The sequence below is a fragment of the Hermetia illucens genome, chromosome 4 (genome assembly GCF_905115235.1).
Source record: "Hermetia illucens chromosome 4, iHerIll2.2.curated.20191125, whole genome shotgun sequence".
In the NCBI taxonomy this organism is placed as follows: Eukaryota; Metazoa; Arthropoda; class Insecta; order Diptera; family Stratiomyidae; genus Hermetia; species Hermetia illucens.
The window spans coordinates 130,557,116-130,578,101 of record NC_051852.1 but is presented as its reverse complement, the minus strand read 5'-3'; positions in this window follow the sequence as shown (position 1 = coordinate 130,578,101).

Sequence of the window (20,986 nt, the reverse complement as noted above, 5' to 3'; positions counted from 1 at the left end):
AGGAAGGTCGTTAATAAAAAATAAAAATAACAAAGGACCCAGAATTGATCCCTTTGGGACGCCAGAAGAGCAAAAGAAGGAGCGGGAAGTACAGCCGTCAAAAGATGGATCGGTTGGAAAAGTAAGAGGCAAGCCATAAAACAAGTGGTATGGGAACGTTTAGGGACGAGAGTTTGGATAGAAGTATCTTATGGTTTACAGTGTCGAAGGCTTTAGCAAAGTCAGTGTAAATGGTATACACTTCTTGCCGTCAATTTAGACATTTGGCGACAAAGTTGATAAAGTCAAGTAGGTTGGAGGCACGTTTAACGAAGCCGTGTTGCTCTTTTACTATGTGTTGGCCAAAGTGGGCGGACAACCAGTCGCTGATATATCTTTCCAGGATTTTGGAACCGGAGGAGAGGAGGGAAATGGGACGGTAATTCTCGGCAAGCCAATGATCGCCACTTTTGTGAATGGGGATGATGAGAGCCTCTTTCCACAAGCCAGGAAAATGATTATCTTCGAGGCTTTTGTTGAAATTAAGAGATCGGGTGCTGCTGAAATTTGGCCGACTGAACGAAACATTCCTGATTTGGGTGGCAGGAAACTTAAACGTCGCTGGTAACGACTAGCTCGCTAAGGTTCTGAATCCACAATGGTGAGGCTAGAACCAGCTTTTGGCATCCGGCCATTTACTGTCAAGTTTACTTTGAAGTGGGAAATGGCAAGGATTCACGCAGTCAAATGGAGAAAGTTGAACTTCTGTCGGCAGACGAATATTTTTGTGAAGGAAACCAGGGCCGTTAGAGAGGCATTTTTGTTGTCCCGTAGGAAGTGGGACATGAAAACCCTAGTGGGATTTTTAATCGGATATTGCCTCTTAAACTATCACATGGAAAAAATTGGAGTGGTGCCTCGGTCATATGCAGCCAATGTGAGAAAGAAGAAGAGGCGGCCTTGCATGCAGCTGCCTGGTCTCCTCAGCCCTCAGACGAAGATAACTTGGTAAGGTTTTCTTTAACGAAGAGTCTGCATAGTCTCTGTCTCTGGAGGATGAATTGGCGATCTCCGAGGATAGTACAATAGGCCTAACAGAGGTTTGAGTGCTTGGAGCTGCAGTTCCCCGAACCCAACTAAACTAAACTGAAAACGTGTGCTAACCGGGGATGTTGTCGCAGTTGTCCGTCCTGGAAGGTTCTACGGAAACAACTCAAGAGGCCAAGAAGCAACATTGGATAATAGAACAAGAAAGAGGAGGCTGGCAATATAGTAGGGAAAGAACCAAATGTTGAATTAGATTAAATGCTAATTAGAAGGTAAAGGGAAAAAGAGATCAATCAAGGAATCCAACGATTCCGAGAAGCATTTCAAGTAGTTTAGTCGATCTGGTGGTGGATGAGAAGGCCTGGTGCTCTGTAGTTCCTCCGAAAGTAAAAGCTAACAAATATTACAAGTTGTCAACTTGTGGCTAAGGAGAGTCGATGGTGACTGTCGAATTATGATTTTAGTCAAGCTCTAGAGAAATGCATGGAGGCCAATAAATTGTTTATCTTTCCGCCAAAATATATTAACATTTCCTTTCTACTCATTCATTTCCCAGGACGATTTCGTCCTTCCACAGTTTTTTTTTGTAAAAAACCCCACCTCCGCCAACATGGGAACCAATTAAAACATTCCAAATTACATGGAAGGATTTAATGAGCCAACTCAGCTCTCTTCTAGATAAATAGACATCTCATTAATTGCATCGTCCGAACCAAGCGTTTCTTAATGAATTCATAAAACTCATAAAATTATGGTAAATAATTCAAGCGACTTAACAAGAAACGGCGAATTACCCAACCGCAATAAGGGATCTGCAAGAAAACTTAATTCATGTTGGAACAAAAGCAAATTTATCTCTTTTGAGGGAGTACTCCTTGGACGCGAGGGCACCCAACGAGACTGAAGATGATAATTGCTTGAATGAAGAAGAACAAATAGATTTGCAATTACATGAAAATTATGAAATTTTCTTTTATTTGACATTAAGATTTGTTAAATCGTTAATTTGGCTTGTACTTGTTGGGTGTCAGCCCGGCCCATTGGGCCAGTCTGCTTGGAAAATGAAGTTGTGGGTTTTTCGTCGTAAGTGAAGTTCCAGGAATACTACTTGTTCAGGTTTTCATTGAAATTGTGTTTAAGCTTTGTGATGTAGTTACAGAAAGAGGTGGATGAATCAAATAACCACAGTGAAATGAATTCCTGGAACCTGGCTCCCCATTTAATCCCCTTGATTTCCTACGTTTTCGTGGATTTAAGGTCTCCCACCCTACATCCTACTTTTATATAAAGCATAAACTTCATCCAGGATATTAAGCACAGCATCAAATTGCATTTTCCTGTCCACCTGTAACCAACCCCCTCGGAACAAAATTTAAAATATACAAGACACTCGTTATCCCTAAATGAAATCTCCTTTGTTTCGAATCGGTTCAGAAATGATTGTCCCCAAAGATCTGCAAGTCAAATTTAGGGGTAACTCCACCTTCACTTTCCAACATCCGTGACTTACCGAGACCATTAACGATGAACCTTTTTCGGGAAGGATAACGACCAAACGGAGGTATCTGCGTGTAGGGCAAAGGACGCAAAGCAAAAAATAACTAAGGCCACTCTGAATCACAAATGACTCATTTGAATGATTAATTTTGTCAATATCTTCAGCATTTGTGATTTTTAAATGTTCAGGAACAATTGCGGAAGAAAGGAGATATTTTGTAATGTCGAATTTTTTTAAATTTAATTTTTTTCTGTTGGGATATTTTGTTTGTCGCTAGATTTATTGAAATATATTTGCTATAAATGGAGTTGATATACATATAGTATTTGGGGGACGGATATCTTCGGAAATATGCAAATACTTGAAATAAAGTTGATTATGTTTAGTCACAAACTCCATGGTCAATGAGTCTAAATATAGATTTTATTCCTGAATAAAGAGTTTCAACTGGTATGCCCGAGGTTCGTAGTTTATTGCAGTCATGTCCAAGGCAACACTATCATCCTTTAGTAAAGCGTGTATTCTGTTACAGCGTTTGGGGTAGGTAGTTATAGTTGTTTTGTCCGAGGGTCCTAATTAGCGCCATCATGTGCAGTTTTGATGCAACAAACTCCTAAGATGTGGGAAGGGGAAAGGCAAGAGGAGCAGAATCTGGGCAACTCATATGTTCAAAGTCTGTCTGTAACGTTCACCTACCTTACAAGCAGGGCGTCAAAGAATTGTTTACTCAGTGCTGCAGCCTTGCTCTAGGTAGAGTTGGGCAATTGCAAAGGAAGGGCCTAAAGGGTTCGTCCTCTTCTCCGGAACTCCGGGAATACGAATTTTGAACTAGTGCGATCCGCTGTAATCCTATGTGTGTTTGCATGCGTCTCGGCCTTCATGATCGTTTCTTCCTGTAGGAGTGTCAGATTTTGACACAGCGCAGATGGTGACCCTTCGCCATCTGGAGTCAGCGACTATCAAGGAGTAGCGTCTCTCCCAAAATATTCTGTACGTCTTAGCGCTGAGGTGTCTCCCCTAGTCCCCACCGCCTATTATCACACTCCCACTGTGGCTGATTTAAATGTCAACGCCCATGTATATATTCTGGATATTCCCAATCAGAATGGATGATTGCCGGCATACTGAAAGACAGATAATTTGAAATGACAGGATGAACAAGAAAGTTGAACTTTAAGTTGTTTAAGTAATGGTCCGTGAAAAAAATTATGACTTTGGAGTGGTTGCGTCGGGACTCATAGAGAACAGAACCATGTTCCGGTTAGCATAGTGAAACCCAAGGGGAACAAAAACAATGATTAAACGAAGGTAACCAACAAAAAAGCCTGGAAAGCAAAACTACTAAACATCTGAGCGGAAATATGAGAAAAATTCAAAGATTGTCCGAATTAAATTGATGGCTTCCACACTCAAGCTAAAAACTCACTTGGTGAGAGCCGTAGCTGCAAGCAATCAGACCTTGTTAGCCCCATTGTACTATCCTCGGAGATCGTTTCTTCATCGGCTCCTCGCCTATGGCGTTCGGAGGCTTTCGTGAATTTGAGAACGTTCTCCAGAGATAGAGAATGTGCGGACTTATCGTTGAAGAAAGCCTTACCAAAGTTTCTTCGTCTGAGGTCTGAGGAGGCCGGGCAGCTGCATATGAAGTGCAGATCCGTCTCTTCCTTTTTCTCAGATTGGCTGCATATGGCCGAGACTACCATTCCGATTTTTTCCACGTGGTACTTTAAGGAGCGGTGTCCGGTTAAAAGCCCTACTAAGGTTTTCATGTCCAACTTTTTAAGGGACAACAAAAAAGTGGTGTCCGGATAGCTGAGTGGTTAGAGCTCAAGGCTGTCGTACGGAAGGTCGCGGTTCAAATCTCACTGGTGGCAGTGGAATTTGTATCGTGATTTGACGTCGGATACCAGTCGACTCAGCTGTGAATGAGTACCTGAGTCAAATCAGGGTAATAATCTCGGGCGAGCGCAATGCTGACCACATTGCCTCCTAGTGTACCGTTACGGTCTTGAATGAAGTACTCTAACACACTTCAAGGCCCTGATCCAACATGGATTGTTGCGCCAACGATTATTATTATTAACAAAAAAGTGGCTTGGGGTTCTTCCAGAAAGACTTATGCCTGCCGGCAGTAGTTCAAAATGTCCCCACCCGGTTGGGTGAATCCTTGCAATTTCCCGCCTTAGAGTAGACTTGACAGTAGATGGCCGGATGCCATATTGTGGATTCAGAACCTTGGCGAGTCAGTCTGTCAGCCTCCTCATTACCAGCGATTTTTGAGTGCCCTGGGATCCACAACAGGAGAATTTCCTTGTGTCGGTCAAGTTTCAGTAGCACCTGATGATAACTCCACATCAGCTGACTTGATATGTTGTTGCTGTTTAGTGCTGACAATGCTGGCCGATTGTCGGAACAGATTCGAATGATGTGACCCCTCTTTCTTTGCCGCAAACATTCTTCTGTTGCCAAAAAAATGGCACATATCTCCGCCTGGAATATGGTGCAGCCAGTTCCATAATCGGACCTCCCGAGAAAACCCCCGCGCCCGATGACTCACCTGTCGGGACTTCAGTAGGAGAATCCTCCGGGAAACCAGAGGTTGCGCTTGAAGCTCAGCGGTATTCAAAACCCCAAGCCAAGGTGTGACTACCGTGCCGAGGGGTGAATGGTCACAGGGGGTAAGATTTGGTCGTGAAAGGTGAACTCTGGGTATCAGGCGATCCCCAGTTCCAAGTAGCCTTTCCTCAGCAAAAAGGAGCTCTGCCGAGATCGACTTAGTTTCCCCGATAAAGCAAAAGTTAGGGTGGCCAATTATGAAGAAATTAAAAACCTGAAATACAAAAGAAAACGACATCATTTCGGTCACGACGATCGTACCTTGAGCGAAGGGGCAACCCTGAACTTTCCGATGGAGAACCTGAGTCTATACATAGATTCTCCACTTATTCAAGTGCGAACCAACCCTATTGGGACCAGGTGCTTAACGGACGAGCCGAATCAACCCCCTTCTGTTAGTACTCCTGACTCCGGGCGCCAATCGCCGCCACCTGCTGAGGCTAAAGTCTTACCTACGGGTAAGCATCTGCCTTCGGGCAGCTTCCGGACAAAACAATGCCTCCGCCAAAAAGCATTCGAGAAAACCGCCTTCAAGCAAACCGACTTCGGGCAAACCGCCTCCGGGCAAAACACATCAAGCTTGTGAAAAGCCTATAGTTGTACTGAAACGGGTAAAATGCAATTAGCAGTGGTGGTGGTAGGGTAGAAATGATTGGTGGTCTGAAGAGTTTAGATTGGATGGGTAAACTGCCTTTTAGAAGAACAGATCTCTCAGACTTGGACACGAAGGCATATCCTGCGGCATTCATAAATCCGATCCGATTAATAGGTGGAGGGAGAAAGGTTATAATGCCGGGAAGGGCCTTCTAACGGGGTAGCAGTGAAGCAAATACAAGGGGTGAAGTATGTTAGAAGTTTGTGCGCAATTAGATATAGTTAATGCCAATGAGGATTCCCGGGGGGGTCGGCTCAATTGTAGGCCCGATCTTTGTCGATCCTCCACTGGAACGTGGAATGTACTTCCCTTGCAAGTATGGTTCTAGCAAGAATACCGAACATAGGCGGGTTACGTCATCGATAACAGATTATGATTGGTTTCTGGAGTCTGCGCACACTCCCCGACAACGGCAGCGAGTGTCATATCTGTGTTGGATTGACGACTACTGATTGACTACTCTTGAGTTGAAGCTGCTGCTATGTACTAATGGAGATTTCCGATATAGTGGAAAACGATCCTTTATACGAGCAATTACAATCAGTTTAGGAAAGACTTCGTAAAGGTGACATTGTGATCGTGATGGGTGATCTGGATGGTAAGGTGGGCTCTGACAACTCCTTGTCCGGATATGTGATGGGGAAAGGCGGTCTTGGCGACCCTTACGGTAATTGTGGGAGGTTTGTGGATGTCTGCAGCTTGCACTGTTTCGTCATTGGTGGTACATTGTTGGAGAACAGAGTTTGCCATAAGGTCAGTTGGGTTTCAACTGACTGACACGGTATGGGCAATCAAATTGACCACATTGCGATCAGGAATAGATTCAGAAATTTTCTTCTAGATGTTCGTAACAAGAAAGGCGCTGACATTCGCCTTGAATGGGATCATCATTTTGGCGAATGCAGAGCTTGAGAGCTACACTCAAACTTCAACCTTAACCGTTTATATAATCAAGCTGTCATTCGACAATTGCAGAGCTATCTTGCTGATCAGACGACAAATACTCTCGGTAACCCGAATAAGAATATCGATGAGCATTGGTCACTTATAGGCCCTGATCCAATATGGATTGTTGCGCTAGCGATTATTATATTGGCCACTTTTCGAAGGGGCATAGCTAGATTGGCGGACGGTGAAATTGTGGAAGTGAATCAACGAATAGAAGAGATTGAAGGCTATTTGATCGTTACGAATGATTATGGGGATGACGTGCTCAGGTTCCGATACCGTGCGAATTTCCGTAGCGCGCAATGAAGCAATCTCGAATACTTCGATGGTCCTATCAAGGATGTTAGTGGTCGACTCTTTATCCACCATGACGAGCAACTGAAAAGTGGGAGGAACACTTCACTCACTTTCACGCTCTTGTGGATGAAATGGGTGTTCCTCGAAGTACAATAGAAGAGAAATCACCAATGCACTGAAACGAAGTAAGGCTGCTGGGCTGACCGGTCTCCCTGCAGAGTTATTAAATGGCTGTACACCAGATTTGCTACTTCCACTCGCATGGGAATGCTGGGAATCCGAGAACTTTTCCAGAGAGGGAAGAAGGGGATAATCGTGGAGATTTCCAAGAAGGGCATGCATTTTGAGTGCGATATATGGAGGGGTTACTGCATTCTTCCTGCCGTGGCAAAAATAAGAGCAAAAAAAAAGAAGGTACCAAAGAGAGTTTGATCGACCACAGGTAGGCTGGTGTCTGTTCTGGATAACTTTGTAACAGTGCGTGAAGTTTAGAACTTAGTTTTACCTGCTCTTCACCGATTTTGAGATACCTTTCCGGAGAAACTAATAGCTTTTATCAAAGTAACATATGATGGCACAAAATGTCATTTGCTGCACCGAGGGAAAATCTTGGAGAATTTTGAGGTCCAAAGCGGAGTTTGTCAGCGATATTATTTGTACTTGTTATCGGTGACGTTCTTCATGCCGCCTTGACAAAAATCTGAAAATGCAGTTATCTTAACATCAAGATCAAGTTTTCTGCTGGTGTTCTTTCTTTGTTGTAATATGGGAGTAGTATATAGAAAGTGACCTCACCCTCACTCGAAGGCTTGAAGTTTTTCTTGAAGACCTGCCAGCCAAGCACCCCATATCGATGGCGGTATTGGTGATCCTGGCCCCCCTACACATCCTTCGACAGCAGACGAAGTGTATATCGCCTTGCGGTCACAAAGATCAAACAAAGTGCCGAGCGCGAATGAGATTCCAGGCGAGCTGTAAAAATCCGGTGGAATAGGTCTACTTAATGCGATACACCAACTACTGTTGCGTCATCTGTCCGATCCACAAACAGGGAGATAGATTACGTTGTGAAAAATACAGAGGCATTTCACTACTCTGGTCGTCTTATAAAATACCGATGAAAATTCTGGAGAATAGAATAAGACTATAAGCCGAAAGACTCATTGGCGAGTACCAAGGCGGTTTCGGGCTGGGTCGCTCTACCATTGAACAGCTTTTTACCATTTAACTAATCTTGTAAAAGTGCTGAGAATATAACGTTGACGTGTACCAAATTTTTGTCGACTTCTAACAGGCATACGACAGTATAGATCATGGAGTACTGTAGAACATAATACAGCAACTTGGTATACCAGTTAGACTAGGACGACTGACGAAGGTGACTATGACCAACTCATCTCACAGGTCAGGGTCCAGAACAGGTTGACTAAGCCTTTTGAAACACGTATTGCTTTGAAGCAGGGTGAAGAACTGGCGCCGACGCTGTCCAACGTAGCACTCGAATACGCTATCCGAGTAGTGGATACCAACACCAGCGGGGCGCTACTCATCAAGTCGACAAAACTGTTAGCGTACGCTGATGACACTAATATCATGTCCCAAAAACTGACTGACGCAGAGGAAGCTCTTCATACTCTTTTGACACTGCTGCGAAAGAATTTGGACTACGCATCAATGAGGACAAAACGAAAATTATCATGCAATCAAGAAGAAGGACGCCAGCTATGCTTTGGGTACGAAACCTAGACTCTAACCCAAGCCTCCGAAAATTTGCTAAACACATTCGAAAGAAAAGTTCTTCGGCGATTTTTCAGAGCAGTTTGCAATTGTGCTGGTTGGTACAACCTTGAGTTGTATGAACTGTATGATAAGCTAGAAGTCTCGAAATGCGTTAACTACAACGCCTTCAGTGGGGAGGGAATCTTCAGCGAACGAGCGAGACTACAAGGAAGAACGAGAGCATGGTGGGAGAGCAGCATATATGCGCCGAGCAACTACTGGGTTTCCAAGATGGGAGGACTTTGAGATACACGCTATACATCTTTGCATAAAACCCTTAAAAATAAAAGTATCTATATTCTTTTATATAAGCTGCGATGAAGGTTTGCTATGAAATTTATTCAAAAATTTTTTTCTGGCATCTTCATTATCGATGGTTTTCTAGTGGCAGAATCATAGTTAAGAGTTAGTGAGTGGCTCAAGCTGTACTGCTCCTCTTTCAATGATATGTTGGACGGTATGCGACTAAGTCTGAGACTGGTTTTGTATCTGCCATGGTTTAAAACGTGTTACGATACTGAGCAGTGCGAACAGCTTAGGAGGAAACCCCTCCTAGCTGTAAGGACTGCATCCTCGCAAAGCATTAAGCTTTGCTTTGAGTCGGTAGGTGTATACCGTAAAATGTTGTAAACTTTGAAGACACGAACGAGTGGCAGTGCTGCTCCTCCCTCAACGATGTGTGGGAGGGTGCGCGACTAAACTTGAAAAGGGTTTCTGAACTACCATCGTTAAAAAAGTGTTTCCTCTGGCTTTCAGAAGATGAGCGTAATTGTGTTGAGGTTTTCGAACATCTCGGTCTGCAGAACAACCTCAACACCTCCATTGATGCTGCTAGGCAGCAAAGGAGAGAGCCGATAGGCCCGGAAGTTTCCTTACGGGGCTGCCAACTTGCAGATCTTTTCTATGCCATGGTGCTCGGATGCTGCATAGTTCACGTCCCAAAGGAGCGTTATAAGATATGGCTAACTGTGGAATCGTGGAAGCGGATCGATAAAAGGAAGCGGTTGAAGGCTCTACTGACCGCCTCGAGTGATGGCGGACGTCACGCGCTCGAACCCCAACACCGAGTAAAATTCCGAACAGTTCAGTGTAGTGTACGCCGTGACAAGAGAAAATTTGTTATTGCGCCGGGCAGGGAAGCCCAATATGCTGCAGATCGCAATAATTTCAGAGCTGTATACAGCATCACGAAAGACCTTGCATGTGGTGGCAAATCTTTCGATGGTCCTGTGAAGGGTGTCAACGGCGAAGAGGTGGAAAGAACACTTCACCATGGTTCTTTACCCCGTATCATATCCGGTGAAGCTTCCCCTTGAAATGGCTACTCACGGATGAAATGGCTAGCCACGGACGGATACAAACTGTTGCTCAAAGCAGAAGAGAAATCATTTCTGCCATGAATGCACTGAAACGAAGTAAAGTCGCTGGGCTTGACTGTTTCCCCGCAGAGTTATTTACCGCTGCACCTGAAGTTATTGCTGATCTGTTGCTTCCATTCGTGCAGGATTCTTGAGAATCCGAGACCTTTCCCAGAGAGCGGAAAAAGAGGTTGATGTCAAGATTCCACAGAAGGGGACCCATTTAGAGTTTGACAATTGGAGGGGTATCTGCGTGCTCCCTGTCGTCGCAAAGATAATAGCTAAATAATCCTGGAACGCATCAAGGAACATCTCGAAAACTTGATGGACAGAGAATAGATTGGTTTCCGCTTCAGATTGCATTGAACACATCAACACCCTATGGATCATTTTGGAATTGTGCGTGGAATTTAGATCTTCGCTGGAATTGCTCTTCATCAATTTCGAGAAAGCTTTCTATAGCGTGAACAGTTAGTGAATCTGGAGTGCTCTGCAGAGGAGAATTTCCGGAGAAACTAATAGTTCATATCTTGTATCGGTGAAGTTTTTCATGCTGCTTTGGCCGGATGACATGGAGAAATTCAATGGACGATGACATCTTTCCTCAAACACCTCGTCTATGCTAATGACATCTGCCTGCTCTCTCACTGCGTCATGGACCTTGACCAAATGGCGTTGGATTTGGAAAGAGAGGCAAATAGAGTTGAACTGAAGATAAACACCGACAAAACAAAGGTTCTCAGTCTGATGGATCAACGCACTCTCCCTATCTGTATCAATGGCTAGAGCATCGAAAGCGTCGATCAATTTGCGTATCTAGAAAGCGTGGCTTTTGCCGATGGTGGTACTGCAGTGGATGTTGGCCGACGCATTACCAGCGCTAGATCCGCTTTCACTGCCTTGTCTAAAATCTGAAAATGCATCTCAACACCAAGATCAAGTTGAAACTGTTCCGTGCTGGTGTTCTTGCTGTGTTGTTATATGGGATTAGTACGTGGAAAGTGAAGTCCACTGTTACCCAAAAGGTTCAAGCTTTCGCCAATACCTGTCTGCGTCGTATCATCGGAGTGCGTTGGCCTGTCACTATCCCAAATAGAGAAGTTGGTTGCTGTACATGCCTGGCACTCATACGCACTGTGATCGGAAGGCGGAAGTGGCAGTGGATAGGTCATACATTAAAGAGGGGTGAAAATTGCGGGTTACACCCTGCAGTGGAATACACTCTTCCGAAGTTGGCCGGCAAGTGGATAGCCCCAAGGGAAGTGGTCGCAGAACAGTAGAGGATGAATGCAAGCGTTTCAGGAAGTCGTGGTCGGAGATGAAGCGCATTCCAGATAACCGCGAGCGATGGTGCGTAGGAGTGAGATCATCAACATCACGGTGGCATCCTCTGACATTGTAGCTCTCGTCGGAGAGTGGAGGGTATCAATCGATATCGCACTCTCGGATCACAGGCGCATTGATTTCGTAATGGACACGGATACACCTACAATCACTCCTCCACACTGGGAATTTGCGGAAGACAAATTGAGCGACGTGTAAAATAGATCTAAGCGCCGAGTTACGATAGCTTCGAGGCGAATCAAATCTGTTGTTAAAATTGAGAAGATTACACAGTTACACAGTTAGTACGAGAGAAGCTTTTAAAGAAAGTTGTCTACTCAAGACGCCAAAGAAGGGCAAAACATTACAGTGGAACTCGAATTTGGCAAAACAGAGAATAATCAGAAGAGTGTTCCTCAATTTTGTTCTGAAGTCTGATTTATAAAGGGATATATAATATAAAGAGAAGAGCATAAGATGGAGAGTAACTCTCTTGAGGCAACCTCAAAATTGACACGAATCTTTGTCAAAGAACGTAGCCAGAAGAAAGGTTATCTATCTTTACAGAGCGGGAGGTACACAGAAAGCGGATTTACAGGTTGATCCCTTCCATCAGGGAGTGGCTGGAGAGATAGCATGGGGAGATCAATTATAATCTCACCCAGTTTCTCACCGGCCATGGAGGATACCGTCAATACCTGTACAGGTTTCAATTGGACACCTCGCCTAATTGTCCAAACAGTGACGGGGTCGCTGAGAACCCAGCGCACGTTTTCTTCCAGTGTCCTAGGTTCGTGGAAGAAAGGAGGAACCTAGAGGAAACTCTAGGTGAAGTGCTATCACCGGAAAATTTTGTCCGGAGAGTGGTAGCCTGACGGCAGACTGGAATGCGATCAATTGCTGTAATCCAGGATAAACTGCGAAAAGCAGAGGAAGTGAGGAAGACGCGGTTACGAACCCCGCGGGTAGACGAAAGGAGACCTAGCTAAAGTAAGCTAACTCCGCTCCTTGATGTAATACCTAAAGGTGGTTTCACGGGGTGGGGGGGAGTCGGGGGTGGCTTTAGTCAACACTCCGGCCTGCCCAGGCCAGAGTCTCTGGAAGATTTCGACCTTCTCAAAAAGGTACACAGAAAGCGATTAAGAAACCGCAAACCATTTGCTTGCACTACACTTCCCAGGCAGCGCCTAAAATCTCATCTCGGGTCCGACAGGTTCATAGAACCCTCAACCGAAGGACTGAATTCTGGCCTGCAGAGTAGTATCACTGGGCTGAGTAAAATGGCCATTTAGCTCGTTCCATAGATACAAGTTTGCAGGTCGGGATGATATTATTCCTGTGCTAGTAATGGATGCCCTGAGTCTACATATTCAAAATAAAACCATGCATGCCTGGCCTTGACCCCCTAGCTTAATGTATAGGTGTTATTTAGCAGGAAACCCACATACACAGATGCAAAAAGCTTCCGACCGATTAGTCTAATATCCTTTCTACTAAAAGAACTGGAAAGACTAGTAGATCGAGTCCTAAGCGATACATATATCTCTAAGTGACCTCTTCACTAAAGGCAGCGCACCTATGAGAAAGGCAAATTCGCGGAGACAGCACTCCATACACTCACGCAAAAATTGAAGAGGCGATGACGCAATACGCTTTAGGTGCATCCATGAACCTCGAAGGTGCCTTCAATTATGTCTCATTCGAGGCAATTTGAGATGCGGTGAGCCAGCAAGAAATGGATCTGCTATTAATCAGTTGAATCCTTTACATGCTGGAGTAGAGAAAAATCGACATACTGGTCCGCCAGAAGGCTATAGAGGCAGGATGTCTTAGGGGCTGTGCACAAGGAGGGGGTCTCTGCCCTCTGTTATGGCTCTTGGTAATGAAAACTTTGGTATGGCTACTGGAAGACACAAAAGCTGGCGCAGATTCAAAGCCTTGGTTGCGTACATAGGTATTACTGGAGCAATGAGAGCTACGCCGACGGTCATGTATCCATCTGGAAATTAATTGACAAACATTCGGTGGCTGTGATGCGGTCGATCATATGGTTTCCTGATTCGTCCTTGAAAAGATATTCCCTGTAGTAATCACCAAAAGAGAAGAATGGTCGATAAATGACCACGAGTTTTTTTGGATTGCAGACCCTCTTCTTGAAGTCAAAGAAAAATCTTTTCGCGGCGGCACCAAGAATGGTTGCAATTTTGTTCTATTTTTATTTCCGAAGCAAGGATCGCCGTTTGATTAAAAGAAAATGTAATTGTAAATAGATCTTTTGATAATTTACGGCAGGGGATAACGCTGGATTGGTCAAGGTCTCAACAACTTGTGAAATAATATCTATTAGAGACTGGATGGGGACGACTCCGGTAGTCAAACCATTAATTTCAAACGTACTCCACTCAAATTACCATCGTAGACATTGAATTTCAGGCTGCATGAATAATCCTCGGTTCCATCTCACTTTGAAATGGTGGAATTCAAATACTGAAGAGTGCGTTAAGAGGTTCTTAGTATTCGCTTTCATTACAAAGTTTACCTTCACAAAGCAGTTTGAAAGAAAAATAAAAGCAAAACAAAACCAACTTGTCCTTTTCCATAGACATTTCACCAAACTGGAAAGTAAGAAAATGCAAAAACGAAAGAAAAGAGATCTCAAGAATTCCTTTCAATCGCCCCCAACCTTTCGAGCAATTAAAAATAAATTTTTTTCTCTTAAGACACAGCCAAGCTTAAAATTTCGTCCTGTCGAATTTCTTGCTGCCCGTCCCAGTTTTCGAATATCTACTTTGTAGCCATATTCCAATTTTCCACGGGGGTAAAATAGCGAAAAAAAGGGAAAGGCGGTCATGTTTCAAGTTTTCTCTCAACCATCTTTGAAAATTGAGGAAAACACAGAAAAAAATGTTTGAAACGAAAGTACAGCCTAAGTTGGGGCATAAAGCAACAATTTCGAAATTTCTTTGAAATATACATGGATACAAACATGGTTCCCGTTTGGAGGTCCTGGCAAAAGTATGCATGGAGTGAAAGTGAGGCAACAATTTCGGAAAGAAATGCGATTACTGTGAATAATTAAAATGGGACTTGAAACGGAGACCGCTCTCAAATGAGAGATGCACAGCCAACATTAGGTAATATTTACCTGGAAAAGTTCATGTCGAGTATTTCGGGTAGTTTTATGTTTCTCAATTGAAATTCTCCTTTTAAGATTGAAACATTTGGATTATGGTTGGATTAAAAATGTTTCGAATTTTAATTAGAATATTTGATTAAGAAAGAAGTAAAAGGAGAGCAATGTCCCAGAAATGAAGGTAAATTGAAATATTCTGAGATTAATTAGGAATCCTTCATTGGTTTGAGTAACGAATATCCCAATTCAGTTCCTAATACTCAGAATACCGGATATTCAGTTTACGCATTGCATTTTTAAATACAGCGCTCATGTCATCCGCTTTTGGAGTCACTGGAGGTATGATCATCGTCATCTACAAACATTTATATGCGAAAAACTGTTTCCACCTTCGATCTCATAAACATTACGTTAATATCTTTCGAAGTCTTCCCATCATCCATGGTATTTGTTACTTTGTCTATGGTACTGATTATATTCTTTGTCGCCACTTAGCGTAGTCGGGTCGTATGGTCTCTCAGTATATGCCAGTGTATTCCAAGCGGAATTACTGGCGATACTGCAAGCCTGGGTTATAATCCAAGCTCCTAGTATAATGTAGCCATTCTGACCGACAGTTAATCGGTCGTTAAACTTTAATCCTCAGTGGCGACATCCTCCGGGCGGTGGGGCAGTGCAGGGACTCGTCGAACAGTTAAAAGCCACCCTCGACTGGGATTCAGATCATATTTTATATTGGTCTATTGAGAGCGCCGTTTGTGTGTTAACCTACGAAATCTTCAACGCAACTGTTAAGAGCATAGAGGGACTGAGTGGCTAAGCGGGGCTCTATTCTGGATAGTTCCTCGGTGGACACAGTCGGTGTCCCACAGGCGACTGTTAGAGACGGGATCTACTCGAACTAATTAACAGCCCCTGACGTCTGATGGCGAAGGACTTTCACCTGCACTAAGTCAAGGTATTGCATTTACTTCCATTGCGATTGCCCAGTTCTAGCTATAGCCAGGTAGCAATCACTAAGTGAACCATTTATCGAGGAACTGAGGGAGATCTACAGTTGCAAGGTGGGAGAGCTGCTGCCTTCCGTCAATGATACAGGCTGGTTCTGAAGATCTATGCTGGCTGGACATTTAAAGTGGTAGTGAAAAAAAGGTGAAAAGTGGAGCGGAAACATTTCAGATGAAAGTAAAAAAAAATTATTGAGACACTGTATTTTGGAAGAATTCCTTATCCACTAATTTTTTTCTAGTTTCAGGATAAATTATAGTGACATCCGAGGAGTAATCTGCAGCCATCTGCCAACACCTCAGGACGGGCTTGAGAGCAGGATGCTCCCCAAGGGACAAAAGATGAAGTCCCTAGGTGAGTCGTCGGAGGAGGAGGGGACTTCGGCCCCGCAGAACACTTGGACGGCAACTTGGCTTTCTAAGCCAAATTCAAGAGCTGAAGGAGCAAAAGGTCTTTATGGCTTGAGTACCAGCAAATACTCATCTCTCAGCTTCAAGAGGAATGGCCGAGTCATCAGAGAAGAGCAGCAGCAGTGTCACCAACATGAAGTGCATCAGCGAGCAGATCAACAGCAAACAACTTCATTCAACAGTAACATAGAAATAGCAGCAATTGAAGACAAGTCCTTGGAAGTAGTTCTAGACGGTGATGAAACAACGAATAAGGGCCCTATCAACTTACTTTAGTACTAAACATGAAAGTGCTCCGCAGTCCAATTTGAACCAGTCCCGAAAGGCAAGAAAGAAAAGATCCCTCCCATCACCGGGCATCATTTGAATATACCGCAATTTCTGCGGGTTTTGGAGGAAAAGGGATTAAAAGCAACCCTCCTTGAAAACACGAGGGCATATAGCATCCTCATATTCGCGGAGTTCATTGAAGACCATAGAAAGATTAACACTATTTTGAAAGAGCTACGGAGAAACGTCACAAGAAGTACCTCTTCTTCATTAAGGACACAGTCTTTAATTATTTGAGGCCTCCGCTGGGAAACAGGCCCAGCAGACATTCTTTCGGATATCAAAGCTGAATACCCTCAGCTTCAAATACGTCGATTTTATAACCAAAAGGGATAAAGCTCCCTACTTGGAGAACCTGACGCTCCCGATTAAATCACAATCGGGGCTGTTTGTGATCACGTTCGAGCCCACTCAAGAGTTCATAGAAGTTATACCAAACCGGGAAACTGGAAGCTGGGAATTTGTGGAGATTTGTCATATAAGCACCTAGCACCCAATATATGCAAATGTATCCACTTGCCGTCATACTGACATTCAACGTCTTCAATTTGCACAGAAGTGACAATTTTGACCTATTATAAATTTGTTGGAAGTAGTATGATTTCCACTTGGTAGGACTATCATCATCAACCACACAACAACTGGTATCCAGTCTAGGCTTACCTTAATAAGGAAGTCCAGACACCCCGGTTTTGCGCAGCGGTCACCAAATCGATATCCCTAAAAGCTGTCTGGCGTCTTGACCTACCTTCTTTTTCTACCATAGATATTGCCCTTATAAACTTTCCAGGTTGGGTCATCCTCATTCATATGGATTAAGTGACCCGCCCACTGCAATCTATTGATCCGGATTTTATCCACAACCTGACGGTCATGGTATCGCTCATAGATTTTGTCATTATTTAGGCTATGGAATCGTCCATCCTCATGTAGGGGATCAAAAATTCTTCGGAGGATTCTTCTCTCGAACGCGGCCAAGAGTTCGCAATTTTTCTTGCTAAGAACCCAAGTTTCCGAGGAATTTGAGAGGACTAGTAAGATCATCGTTTTGTAATGTAAGAGCTTTGACCCTATGGTGAGACATTTTGAGCGAAACAGTTTTTGTAAGCTGAAATAGGCTCTGCTGGCTGCCAATAACCGTGTGCGGATTTCATCGCCGTAGTTGTTAACGGTTCTCATTTTTGATCCTAGATAGGAAAAATTATCGACGGTCTCAAGGTTGTAGTATGCTTTCTTTATTCTTCCCGTTTGACCAGTGCGGTTTGATGTTGTTGGTTGGTTGGTTTTTGGTGCTGACGTTGCCATCATATATTTTGTCTTGCCTTCATTGATGTGCAGCCCAAGATTTCGGACCAATTGCTGCCTGCTCGATCTGGATGAAGGCAGTTTATATGTCTCGGGTCGTTCTTCCCATGATGTCGATATCGTCAGCATAGGCCAGTAGTTGGGTGGACTTAAAGAGGACCGTACCCCTCGCATTTACCTCAGCATCATGGATCTCCAGGGCCAGATTAAAGAGGAGGCTTGATAAGGCGTCCATTTTTCTTAGACCGTTGTTAATGTCGAATGGTCTCGAGAGTGGTCCTGCTACTTTTATCTGGCCTCACACTTGGGTCAGGGTCAGCCTAGTCAGTATTATTGATTTCGTCGGGATACCGGATTCGCTCATGACCATGTACAGCTTTACCCTAGCTATGCTGTCATAGGCGGCCTCAAAGTCGATGAAAAGATAGTGCAACTGATGTCCATATTCCGACAGTTTTCCCATCACTTCCGGCAGATAGAAAATCTGATCTGTTGCTGATTTGCCTGGGGTGAAATCTCTTTGGTATGGGCCAATGATGTTCTGGGTGTATGGTACTATCCGGCCAAGTAAGATAGCGGAGTATATCTTATAGATGGTACTCAGCAAAGTGATTCCTATATAATTGCTGCACTGCATGGTATATCCTTTTTTATCTATGGCACAGACAATGCATCGTTGCCAGTCCTTAGGCATTGATTCGCTATCCTATACTTTGAGCATCAGTTAATGAACTGCTTGTTGTAATTGGTCGCCTCCATATTTAACCAATTCGGCTGAAATTCCATCGGCTCCTGGTGACTTATGATTTTTAAGTCACGTGTCAAGTGAATTGCACGGAGTGTTTCTCCAATGGTTGGTGGTGGCTGCATTTGTGCATAGTTTTCAGTTGTCTGGACCTCCAACACGCCAATATTTTGGTTGTTGAGCAGTTAATCAAAATACTCCACCAATCGCTCCAATATGTCCATTCTGGCGGAAGTCAAATTTTCCTCTTTGTCACGGCAGGATGAGCTCCAAGGTGTATAAGGGGCCTGTTGTGGTGTCTCTCTTTTGCGTCTATAAAGTCGCTTCTCGGCTCAACGGAGTTCGTGATAAATCTCTGCTCTTCAGGTAGTTGTAAATATCATTTGTTGATGCTTCATCTTCAGGAAATCTGTTAGCTGCGGTTATTGCGGCATCCATTTCATCCTTATAGGTGTTACGGTGGGCTGTGTTGTGAATGGCTTCAGTATTCACTCTCACCTGATTATCAAAGGGGATTGTAGGTGGTGTTGTAATTCGAGCTCGGAGCACTATGCCAACGAGATAGTGGTCCGAATCTATATTGGCCCTCCTATAAGTTCTGACATTCATCAAGGCTGAGAGGTGGCGGCGTTCGATCAGCGTGTGGCCAATTTGGTTGAAAGTGGTCCCGTACGGAGAGGGCCACGTATGCTTGCGAACCGCTCTCCACGCAAACCAGGTACTCCAACAAGCATTTCGTGCAATACTGCTAACTGAATAATCTGCAGTGCGTTATCATTGGTATCTTCATGTAAGCTATAGGAGCCAACGTATCGCCTGAATACGAGCTCTGTCCCTACTTCACTGTTGAAATATCCAAGTATGATTTTGACATAATACTTGGGACAGGCTTCGAGGGTCCGCTTGACTGCCTCGTAGAAAGTATCTTTCTGCGAATCTGGAGTCTCAGCAGTAGGAGCGTGAACGCGCAAATGCAGAGTGCATGACCTTTCGGTTATATTTTCAAAGCCGATAACAGAATGTTTCATTTTTTGGCTGACTTAGAAACCAACTCCGGGCACATGGCTTATTGAATGGCCACTATAATATATGTTGTAGTGGCTCTTCTCCGGGAACCCGGTGCCTGTCCAGCGCATCTCTTACAAAGCTGTTATATCAGCTTTATATCGGAACAAGGTATCTGTTAGCTGCTCAGTAGCATTCGATCTGCACAGGCAGCGCAAGTCGTTATTCCTTTGTCGTTGCCGGGTTGGCCGTTCTGAAATCCATCCTGTCTGAGGCTCTTTCCGCGGCTCTGTAACTTTGGTTTTCCGTGTAGGGTTGTCAGCCCTACCGAACCCCCAACCTGGAGCACCAGTTGGTACATTTTGTCCCGTTTTTAGGCGCGGGAAACTCGCCTTCATCCTTCTCCGCCTGCAGTTTTTCGTTAAGAAAGAACTCCTAGCAATCACCACGTGGAGGTGGAGATAGGATTTGGTAGTAGCTGTTAGTTTTGGTTCAACAAGCGTTTCCCAGGTTTTATGCTCCATCGTGGGGACTAATCCACGTTTCGCCCTTCGACCGATACTACCCTTAGTCGGGATTATGCTCGATGTTATAGCCTACTTTGCTGATTGATGATTCTAGGATGAATTTAAGTGTTTTGCAGTCAATTACTAAAAATTATAGTAATATATTATTATTAACTTCATTTGAACAGATATCGGTATGCAGGGTATTTCGGAGCCTAGGTACCATATAGTAGCAGCTTCCTGATTTTTTTCATATTTTTGGGATGAGTAGTTTCTGAGATTGGGTTCCTGAAAGAAATGATCACTTTCGAGCCTCCGCACTCCATCCTTTCAAGAAAAGCCAAAACTAAGACCGACTTTAGAAAGTACTAATCGAGACCTTTCATTTGATATCTCACATGACTATATTCCATGAAAAGAAAATGTACACCCCCTTTTTCTATGTATGGGGACCTCCCTTTAAAACCCCTTTTAAACGTAGAATGATGTAACTCAGTGTATGCGTGAGAGTTCACAGTTCCTACTTTTCCATTAAATTTGGTGCCAATCGTTATAATCATTTCCGAGAAAAATGCGTGTGACGGACAACCACATAACACATAGCACTAGGTGTCCAGCCTACAGGATCGCTTTAAGTACCCTGCGTAAATAAGAGTCATCTAGCTGAATCCAAATCACTACCACCCAGTTAGCACGTCCTAGCACAAAAAGTGTCTGAAGAGGAAATCGATGTTGTTATTGTCTGCGAACAATACAAGGCGTTTAGGATACAGACGTAAGTGGAAAGGCTGCGGTGTGGGCTTGCGGTAATCGAGCCTTGCAGCAAGCAGTGGAGCATCGCAAACTCGATTTTATAAGGGTTAAGATTGATGACCTCTACATTTACAGCCGGTATACCGCTCCAAGTATGACAATACCAGACTAGCGAGAGGCGCCAAAGATCGCAACTCCAAAATTATGGCTGGCGACTTCAACGCTTGGGCAATGTGGAAACAAATGAAGGGGAATCCTACTCGCGAATTGCTAATATAAATACGAGTAAGC